The sequence below is a fragment of the Pelodiscus sinensis genome, chromosome 3 (genome assembly GCF_052426305.1).
Source record: "Pelodiscus sinensis isolate ZL-2025 chromosome 3, ASM5242630v1, whole genome shotgun sequence".
NCBI classification, from domain to species: Eukaryota; Metazoa; Chordata; order Testudines; family Trionychidae; genus Pelodiscus; species Pelodiscus sinensis.
The window spans coordinates 192382458-192393129 of record NC_143054.1 but is presented as its reverse complement, the minus strand read 5'-3'; the positions used below and the strand labels follow the sequence as shown (position 1 = coordinate 192393129).

General features: G+C 45.9%; 1 protein-coding gene across 1 annotated transcript in view; it reads left to right on the top strand.

Moving 5' to 3' along the window:
* The first annotated feature begins 10047 nt into the window (after nt 1–10047).
* The window catches only part of ANKEF1 (ankyrin repeat and EF-hand domain containing 1), a 38868-nt gene continuing 38243 nt past the window's right edge, over nt 10048–10672 (top strand). Inside the window, exon 1 of the mRNA XM_075925674.2 lies at nt 10048–10262. The gene's annotated coding sequence lies outside the window, so the exon portion shown is untranslated. The remainder of the gene's footprint in view (nt 10263–10672) is intronic.

Here is a 10672-nt window from a genome sequence, read left to right as displayed (position 1 = left end):
AAAGCCAGTAAGAAGGGTTGCAGTAATTTAGAGATAACAGCCATAGATCGCTCATGAGAAAGCCAGCGGCTACGTCCAGACTGGCATGATTTTCCGCAAATGCTTTTAACGGAAAAGTTTTCCGTTAAAAGCATTTGCGGAAAAGAGCGTCTAGATTGGCATGGACGCTTTTCCGGAAAAGCACTTTTTGCGGAAAAGCATCCGTGCCAATCTAGATGCGCTTTTGTGCAAAAAAGCCCCGATCGCCATTTTAGCCATCGGGGCTTTTTTGCGCAAAACAGTACTGTGCTGTCTACACTGGCCCTCTTGCCCGAACAGGAGCAGCATAGTATTTCCACAAGAAGCACTGATTTCTTACAGTAGGAAGTCAGTGTTCTTGTGGAAATTCAAGCAGCCAGTGTAAACAACTGGCAAGTTTTTCCGCAAAAGCAATTGCTTTTGTGGAAAAACTTGCCTGTCTAGACACAGCCAGCGAATTTTCCCAGGTTGGACTAATCTGAACTTCAGTCCCAGAGCACTTTCTATTTTCTCCAAGCCATTCTGTCTTTTTGAAATCTTTTTTTAAAAAATTGTATTATGAAGGCATTAGATGTATGGCTTTGTTTATGTCTTTTGAAGATTCTGCAACTTGTGCTAGTAGGAGTAGATGGCCTCTGCAGTGTGTATAAGAGAGATTAGGGTTACACTTTCTCTGAGCAAAGCTTTTACTCCACCATGTCCTCCAGTGAAGTCTGTAGTTCCATCAAATGCACAAGCAGCCACTTTGGAGCCCAAGTAAAAAGCAATTGACTTTTCTAAAAGGGGGGTTTTCGCGGATGCAGCCAATGTGTCTTCTATAACCTGAACATCTGGAAATGCAACAGTTGGCCTACCACTGACATCAAAATAACATACACAATGACTTAATACTCAATGCCCATTTGCATCGCATCGCAGCTTTCATCTGTCATGTATGCAAGTCTTTGTTCATATTTTTCACACCTATTATGCTTTTTTAGGTACATACTTTTTTAGGTATATACTTTTACAGTGTGTATTAATGTTTCCATTTCAACTCAGATTTCCAGCTGACAACTAAAAGAAGTTTTATAAAAACAGCTAAATCTAGATGGAAAATGACAGTTTACTCTCCGTCCCTACCCCATCATGTTTGACTAGCCACATTGGCTACCAAGCAGGGAAGATCAAACCAGAGCTCTTCTCACTCCTCTCCTTTCTCTACCCACCAGTAGTTGGATGTTCAGGTCTGTAGCCCTTGCTCTCCTCATCTAGCCCCACAGGAGAAAGGCCAAGCAGGTAAAAAGGATGGGGCTTTGTTCAGATTTAGCATCTGGAAAACATTCTCTCCTTCTGCTCAAAGCCAAGTTGCTTTATTTTGTGAATTGCAGCCAGCTTTCCTTCCATTAGAAAATCTGGTTCGTCTACACATTCTTCCCATAGGGTCAGTAAATTGTGTGTCTGGCTCACATGAGGTTAGTGTTTGATACACTCACAGTGTAGATCCTTTAAAATCAGTGAGACTGCTTGAGGAGTAGGGGGATTGCTCGGTAACAGTAAGGGTTTCACAATCACACACATGGTACAGTGATAGAGATGCAGCGTGTTAGTCTGGTCTAGCTGAAACAAAAGACAGAACTATGTAGCACTTTAAAGACTAAGAAGATGGTTTATTAGGTGATGAGCTTTCGTGGGCCAGACCCATATGGTTGTGCTGATTTTCTTCCACATATTGATCTGAGGAAGTGGGTCTGGCCTACGAAAGCTCATCACCTAATAAACCATCTTGTTAGTCTTTAAAGTGCTACATAGTCCTGTCTCTTGTTTCACACATGGCACACAGTCATTCTCCTCTTTCTGTCTCTTCTTTCTAGTACATGCTGTTTTACTGTCCTAACCATACAGGTTAGGTTTGCAAGAGGTTCAGCAATCACTCAGGGTGTGCAGGCCTTTCAGAAGACCAGCTTTCCCCTCTCCACTTCTAACATAGCTTATTTGCAGCTGAAAAATCACTCCGTAGTTTCCTGCATGTGGGATGAGCGTGCTCAAGATTTCATTTGCCTTGTTCATAAGAAATTCGAGATGATTGACTCACTTGAAGGCCTTGTTTCTCCTCAGGCTGGCAAAGTTAAGCGAGCCCCTTCAATGCATATTAGCAGACAATAGTGAGAATGCAAAAGCCAGCATCACAATGGGTTGGACATTAGTGTTTGTAGAATCAAATGGAATCTAAGCGATATGTCACCACTACGAATCTACCCTTATGGCACTGGCATAAACTAAAAAGAACTACATAAAGAACTCTCTTACTTCTGGGGGCCTAACTAGAGATCTGAAGGTTTAACGCAGGGCTACTCAACACAGGGCCCATGGGCTGCATGCGGCCTGCAGCCCGTTTGTTTGGGGCCTGTGGTGCGGTTTACGTGGTTTACGTGGTTTTACATGGTTTACGTGGGCTTCAACACGTGGCCCGTGAGTGGGATCCTTTGAACATGGCCTCCACTGGAAACATGAACCACAATGGCGAGGCGTCTCCCAGGCAGGGTGAGCATTGAAAGATGCAAGCGGACAGGCTGGCTGGAACAGATGGGTACAGGGTGTTGACATTTCTAGCCCCGAGGGAGGAGCTGCCGGGAGCCCCGGGGCATTGTGGGAAGTGCTGGCTGCTTAGCCTTGTGAGCAGAGCCTGAAAGGTGCTGACTGGATCTCACTGGCCACTATTGGGTCCGGCGCCGTGGCTTAAGGCTTAATCTTTGTATTCATGCCTGTCAATGTGAAAGAAGCGATTTGCATATATTTGCATGTATATTCAACCACACTTAAGTTGCGGCCCTCAGCATGTGCTATGAGTATCATTGTGGCCCCAGGGGCTTCCAAAGTTTAGTAGCTCTTGTTTAATGGGTTAACTGGTTCAGGTTAACCAGTGGGGCTGGAGCAACTCCCCACCTGCCTCATGATCATTGCCTATGAAGGACTAATGAAAGAAGTGGACCCATGACTACTGTATTCAATGGGGTTTGGCCTTGGCTCCTCGACCAGTGTTCCTTAAACTATGTTCCGCCGAACACTGGTGTTCCATGAACAACTCACAGGTGTGCCGCGACCTCTTCTTTTTTTGTGTGTTACTTCTTTGTTTTTGTCTTTTTTTGTCTGACCACAATTGTTTTGGAAGAAAATTTTCATAGATGCTCTGCAGAAAAAAATATTATTGTTTGGTGTTCCATGGGCTCAGAAAGTTTAAGAAACACTGTCCAAGACAAATGCACAAAGATGACCCGAGGAATGGCTAGGGGACAGTTACTTATATACCCTCAGTTCCAGGGACTCAGGAGCATGGAGTAGCACCTTTCCAAGAGCAGAGTGTGAAGACACTGAAGCAACCTTAAAGGGGTAAAGTGGTGATCCTCCCACAGCACTTTAAAATCCTGATTCCATCTCTTTTGTGCACCTGCTGAAACTCATAGGAGCATCGGGTGGGCAAGAATGCAAGCTAGGGCCTGTCGTGTCCTTAGGAAGCCGGGAGGCAAATAGAGTGTGTGAATTATTGATTGTTCAGTTCCTCATCTGCAGTGAGACGTTGAACCAAAAAGCTGGTTTAAACTGACCCCAAATTAATTTTTGTTGTTGTTGCTTCCTTGGTGAAACAATTGAAACAAAACAGAACAAAACTCACTCTGGGTCAGCTAGAGGAGAGAGAGTAATTTGAGACACCCCTCTATGATTTCTCCCCAACCCTGTATACCTATCCAGCTCCAGTGGCCAAGTTGTGAGGGGAAGTGTGAAGACTCTGTCCAGTCCCAGTCCCTCCCTACCCAATCCGCCCTCATTTGCTCTTGAGTGGTTCCGTGCTCCCTCACGTGTCTGGAGGAGTGATGTGAGTAGCTCTTAGACAGCTGTGCAGGAGTTCTCCCTTCCCTACGGTGCCAGGTGTGGGATAGGCCCAACCTCCCCCTTTGCTAGGAACAAAGTGTTATTAACACGAGCACATTGCTTAGTCAAGCTACAGTGATCTCCTATTCCTGCAAGTTAACACTTGGCGGGTTTTAACATTATTTATTAGCGAGATGGACATTATAATAAGACACATGCTGGTCCTGAGTCATTGCACATGGCTTGCAAGCTGGTATGCAAAAGAATACGTCTAAGGATGCAGCATGCCACAAAGAAAAACTCTTGTACTAACATGGGAGGAGGTGAAAGAGTACAGGAATAATTAACCTCGGGAAGACAATGATTGGAGGAGCAACCGATTTAAGTCACGAACATGCTCAGTAATACTAATTGTGCTAGACTCTAAACCAGCTTCTACAGAGGTCAATTAGGCTAATAAGCACAGAAATGCTGTGCCTCAGTTTCCCCCATCTGCATAATATTTCTGACACCTTCCCTGAGGGGCTGTGAGGCTTAGTTCATGATTTTAGTACTCTGGGATCCAAGGATGAAAGGCACTACACAAGTACAGCAAGTTGGTATATTGCCTGACAGCAGTGAGCTGTGTCTGTCTGGCAGCACGAGCTTCTCCAGTAGCTGTCAGTCCGGCGCCTTCCACCAGCACTGAACAAAACCCTCAAACGCTCTTACATATAAATTCCAAGCACTCGGAAGCAGCTGTGCTGCAGCGAAAACCTTTTCATGTGTAACTAGCTCATTCTAACTGCTGCAAAACGAGCATATGGGTAACAGGAGCTTTGCCCACCAGAACATGAGGCATGTATGTTGGCTGAGTCAAGGAAGTTGACACTTGGCATTTACAAAACAGAGTGAAACAAATTCCCTTCTGACAAATTTAACACTTTATTGACAGAGCACCCTTTAGAAACGAAACCTTCATTTATTTCTGATCATCTAACTATCAGAATCTGCTGTTATATAGTGACCAAAGTGATAACCTCCTGAATCCTGTTCTGGCCATGGAGCAAATTCATTCCTGGGGTCTTTAGGGAACACTTCAGTTTGCTTCATCGGTCTCAGTTTTCCTTTTGTTTATCACAGTCAAGGGCAGATCCTAGCCTTTGTGTCTTCCTTCCCCAGAAGTACTAACAGGACTGTAAAGCTGCCCTAAGTGGGGCAGCTGAAAATTCGCCACGGGTGGGAGAATCCTCAGCCAGCACAGACAGCTTTATACAAACCTTGCTTGCCCCTGTAGCATAAAGAGGTGTGCTGGGAATAATAGGGAGTGGACAACTCATGCAGCACTCCAGTGATTCTGGGACTGCTTAATGACCTTTGGGAGCTGTTACAAGCTAGTGCAGGATAAAGCATCTCCAAGGCAGTCCTAATTTATGACATGGGTTAAACTGGCTCTGCAGATCAGAGGAGCACAAAGGTAGCTCACAGTGGCTTTGTCTGCAGCGATCACTGCTTCATCAATGGCCGTTTGGCCAGATCAGAGTGTGGGGTTTTTTCTGTGTCTTGATGCAAAGTTTTCACTTCCTCGGGCTGACTGATCCCTCTATCTATGGAAGCTGTTCTTTCCAGTCATGAATCTTTGGGGCCTATTCAAGGTTCTGTACCATTTATGTTTCCTAAGTGAATCCAGTTTCTCTACAGCGTACATGGCATCATACATGGGTCATCTCCAGCACTGAGCTGTCAATCAAGAAGAGCCAACTGGGGGTAAAAAGGTAGAGGAACTGAGAATTTAGACAATCTATTTTTGCCTTTATTTATACAATTGCCAACAGAATTATTGTCACTTATAGGGTACATCTAAACTACAGGCTTTTGTAGACAAAGAGCATCTAGACTACATCCAGTTCTGTCGACAAAGCAAGCTGCTTTGTCGACATGACAGTGTAGACACAAAGGACAGTGTAGATTCAATAACGCCTTCTGTCGAAAGAACTCTGTTGACAAAAGGCGTTATTCCTCATAGAATGAGGTTTACAGCCATTGACAAAATTGCTGAGTTCTGTCGACATTATGTCGACAGAACTCAGCAGCAGTTTAGACACAGGTATAGTTTTGTCAACAAATGTCCACTTTTGTCAACAAAACCCCATAGTCTAGACCAGTGCCGGCCTGTCCATAAGTGCAAACCAGGCAGTTGCCTAGGGCGCCAAATTAAACAGCCATTGAGGGGTTTGGAGGCGGGGGCGCCAATCGCACACCAATCTCATATTTTGCCTAGGGCGCCAGTTGCCAGCAGCTGGTCTAGGGCTGCTCCTGGTCTAGACTCACCCATAGTGTCTGCACATACATTTATGTTGGACATAAAATTACAGAGAAAGGCAAGTGGGTCTAAGATGCCAAATTCTTCCCTCTCCAATCTCTTGGCTTGGTCCAGCAGTCCTATTATTCAGTTTTCTGGTCCAATGACTTTCATGTTTGGACCCATGTTCATGTAGATCATTTATACAGTTCCCCATTATGTATTACTTAGTCTTTATCCAGTCAGTATTAGCATGTTAACTCTTTAAATTTTAGGTAATCCATACATTATGTATGCGCTAACATCAGGTTAGGCCAACACTAAAAGAGAATGTTGTGTCAAGATATGCAACTACTGCTACAAAAAGGGATAGAGAATAAGTCAGAGAACATCTTATTGCCTCCATATAAAACCATGGTATGCCCACAGTTGAATACTACATACAGATGTGGTCATCTCATCTCAAAAAAGGTTTATTGGCATTGGAATAGGTTCAGGAAAGGGCAACAAAAATGATTAGGGGTTTGGAATGGGTGCCATATGAAGAGAGATTTGAAAGACTGGAACTATTCAGCTTAGGAAAGAGGCGACTAAGGGAGGGGAGGTATAATAGAGGTCTATACAATCATGACAGGTATGGAAAAGTGAACAAAGAAAAGTTATTTACTTGTTCCCATACCATAAGAACTAGGGGTCACCAAATGAAATTAATAGGTAGCAGGTTTAAAACACACAAAAGGAAGCTTTTCTTTACACAGCACAGTCAATCTGTGGAACACCTTGCCAGAGGATGTTGTGAAGACCTGGACTTTAACAGGGTTAAAAAAAGAACTAAATACATTCACTGAGGTTAGGTCCATCAACACATATTAGCCAGAGTGGGTAGGAATGGTGACCCTAGCCTCTGTTTGTCAAGGGCTGGAAATGGATGACAGGAGAGGGATCACTTGATGATTACCTGTTCTTTTCACTCCCTCTGGGGCATCTGACATTAGGAACTATTAGAAGACAGGCTACTGGGCTAGATGGACCTTTGGTCTGACCCAGTATGGCCATTCTTATGTATGTTAATTATGTAGCTCGTCGGCTTCCCTTACTCCTCGCAGAAGCAGTAATACCCAGAGGGGTGCCCTCTGAGTTCAGCTAAGTGAGTCTTAACTTAAATTGAACGCCAGAAGATTGATCCCAGCAGGGCAATCTTTGATTTAGTGAAGAAATGGCCTCAGTTATCTAACTTCTGGATACTTTCTGCTGGCATTGCAGTTTCTAGTTCATGTTGTTTTTGTGTCACCCTTCCCAGGAAAAGGTTTTTTTTATTTATCATTACACATTTGTGTATCTTTTCTTTATACCTTACAACATGAAATGTACCTTTGTTCTCTCAGCAATAACATTTGAAGCAGAGGAGCAAATCTATGTAAAAGAAGAAATGGGGAAATACTACACGTATGCCAGAAAAGAATAGGCCTAAGTGTTACCTCATCTGTATTGCTTCACTATAAATAGTTCAGATTAATTAGAAATGTTGCTATCAAAAGCTCTTCTCTGACCATGAACATTCTTCATTTTCTATTTCACTGTAAGGAGTCCGTACATGCCATTCTCTGATACCCTATTAGACAAGGGAGGAAGTGTTATGAAAAAGTCAACATTTCTTCTCACTGGATAAACATAGGTTTTCCATTCAAACGCAGCTTTGTTTGTAAGTCATCACAAAGAAACTTCCTTGGATATTTTCCTTTGACTGTATTTTGAGGGGTATCCTAATTTTAGGGCTTTGATGGTTAGTTGTTTTTAATGTTACCCAAACAAGCCAAACCTCTTGAGGCTCCAATTCCTGTATCATTCTTTTTGGAGAAGGTTTTTTTTTTTTTTAGAAGTTTTCATTCATTGGCCCATCTGGATCCTGATGAGCTATGTTGCTGAGAATTTTTCATGCAGGACTTTGACCTAGTCTGATCTTCTAGTTTGGTCAGGGGAGTTCCCTAATGTCTTGGTGCCAATTATCCAGGAAAAGACAGGTCTCACTTTGGGATGAAGATGCTTTGAAATGCCTAATTTTGTATTCCAAAACTGCTGAAGAGGGATGTCTCCCCCTAGAATCATGAGTCCTCAGCATCAATCTCAAAGGCATGGCAGGATATAGGACAATCAGAATGCATGTTCTGAGGGAATGAGGCAGTCACTGTGGAAGAGGGTATACACAACTTAGATTAGAATGCAAATCTCAAAGTTCCCATAATCTATTAATTTGAAGGCTTCATTCTTATATCTGTGTGTGCGTTAAATGGGTTCTCCTATATTTTGGCATAAAACTACATTTCAGATTAAGCGGTTTGGCTTTTCCCATCTTCAATGGTCTAGTTAATGAAATTATAAAATCCAAAAATAAAAAAGTAACTTTTACAAAAGTTCTCAGCATAGAATTTTGCCGTCTATGTTAGTGTAAGGTCATGTCTTCACTTGCCACGCCAGAGATCAACCTTCTGGTGTTCAATTTAGCGGGCCTAGTTAAGACCTGCCAAATCAAATGCTGAGGGCGACACTGGTTGGCGTTGCTGCTCTTGGCAGTCAGGAGAGGTAAGGGAAATCGATAGGGGTGTTTTCTCCCATTGGACTCCCTCTGTGACGATTGTGCCAAGCTCAGCTTGAGGTAATCTGACTCCAGCTATGTATTTGACCTTCTGGGTCAAGTGTAGACCTGGCCTAAGTCTTGTTTTTGGAAGACACAAAAATACAGCATTGGCAGCAACAATATGGGTGAGCAGACTGCCTTCTGTCCTGTCATGCAAAAGTACCACTGTGACACCAGCCTAATGGAACATGGCGTGTATCTCTGCCAAAGCAGGAATGATCAGCTGAATGTAATAACTGACCCACAGTCCAGCTAACTTAGGTTACCATCATAAGCGAGAGCTAGCTGGAAAGAGCTACCATGCAAATGGCACTCCTGCTAGGAGACCTGTCAAGAGCGAACGGTTACATAAGATGTTTTAGAGCAGTGGCTCTCAAGCAGGGTGCTGGGACAACTTTTATAGTGGAGGTGCTGAATCAAACTGCAAACTCTGTGCATTATGGAAACCACTTCATGTCAGGGGTGCCCCTTCCACCCTGCACCCCTAGTTCAGGCACCTAAGTTTTCAATCAGGGATACACCTACTCCTGAAGGTCTGCAGAGGTTTTCCAAGGGGTACCTCAAACCTGGAAATCCCGGACGACCCATCATCTCCAGCATTGGCACACTCACCAAAGGATTATCTGGCTATATCGACTCCCTCCTCAGACTCTATGCTACCAACACTCCTAGCTACCTCCGGGATACCACTGACTTCCTGAGGAAACTCCAAAACATCAAGGCTGTGTCTACACTGCACCCCTTTTCCGGAAAAGGGATGCAGATTAGACACTTTGGAATAGGCAAATCCACGGGGGATTTAAATATCCCCCACGGCTGTTTTATGTATTTATTTTTGCTTAATAACTCTTGAGGTCCTTTGGGGGGGGGGGGGGTTCAACAACTTTGGTCTCCCCCACCCCCCTTTTTTCCCCTCAACAGATTTTTTTCGTGTGTGTGTGTGTGTGTGTGTTTGTTTGTTTGTTTGTTTTTTGGTTAAACCATCTGGCAACCCCTAGGCAGCCTTGCCCATAGAGGAGCTGCTGAAGTGGAGCTCGCATATTTGCAATCCAGCCGATTTACTGGAGGGTGCTTCAGTGAAGCTGAGAGCGCGTGGGGCTGTGACACTGGTGTATCTGCAAGTCTGACTTTGCAAGCCAGGGGCGTTTAGGCGAGGGGGCCAAGCAAGGCCCCCCCCTTGCAGGGGCAGGGCGGCCCGGGGAGGCTGAGAGCCCTGTTTGGAAGGTTGGCTTGCCCGGGAGAGCACCCCGGCTGCGAAATGCACGGGCCGACCCTGCCTCCAGCAAGCTCCGGGCGAACGCAAGGTGCGGCCCGCAGTGCAGGGAAAGGGGGCGGGATGCAGCCCCCAGAGAGCGGCCTCCCCCGTCGCGCGGCGGCGGCATTGTTACGTCTGTGCGGGCGGGGCTCCCGTTGCTATAGGGGCTGCGGGCTAAAGCGTCCCTGGCGCCGGCCGGCTCTCGCGCCAGCGGCCCCCGCCAGGTGAGTCCCGCGGCTCGCGCGACCCCCCCCTCCCCGCACGTCACGAGGAAGGGAGAGCGCGCGCTGGAGCTCCACCTCCGTGCACGGGAGAGGCAGGGCGTTGTAAGGGGCGCGCTGCTCCGCTGCCGCGCTCCGCCCCAGAGCTGGCTGCATGGCGGCGGGAGCGCGCGCGCGTGCGTCTTGCCCGTAGCAATGCAGCCGCTGCGTTGCCAGTTCTGGTGGTTTTCTGAAGGACCCTTCCCTGGAGGGCGAGCCGGGGGGAGATGCGTGCCAGCCCATCCCTGCCTGCATTGCCCCTTGCCTGTGCCCATCTGGCAGAAGACCAGATCCAGGGAGCCCTTGGCTCCCCCTGTGGCGCCCAGAGACCCGGGCCTGCCCACAGGCTCAGTTGCCCCGGGGGCTGGCGATTC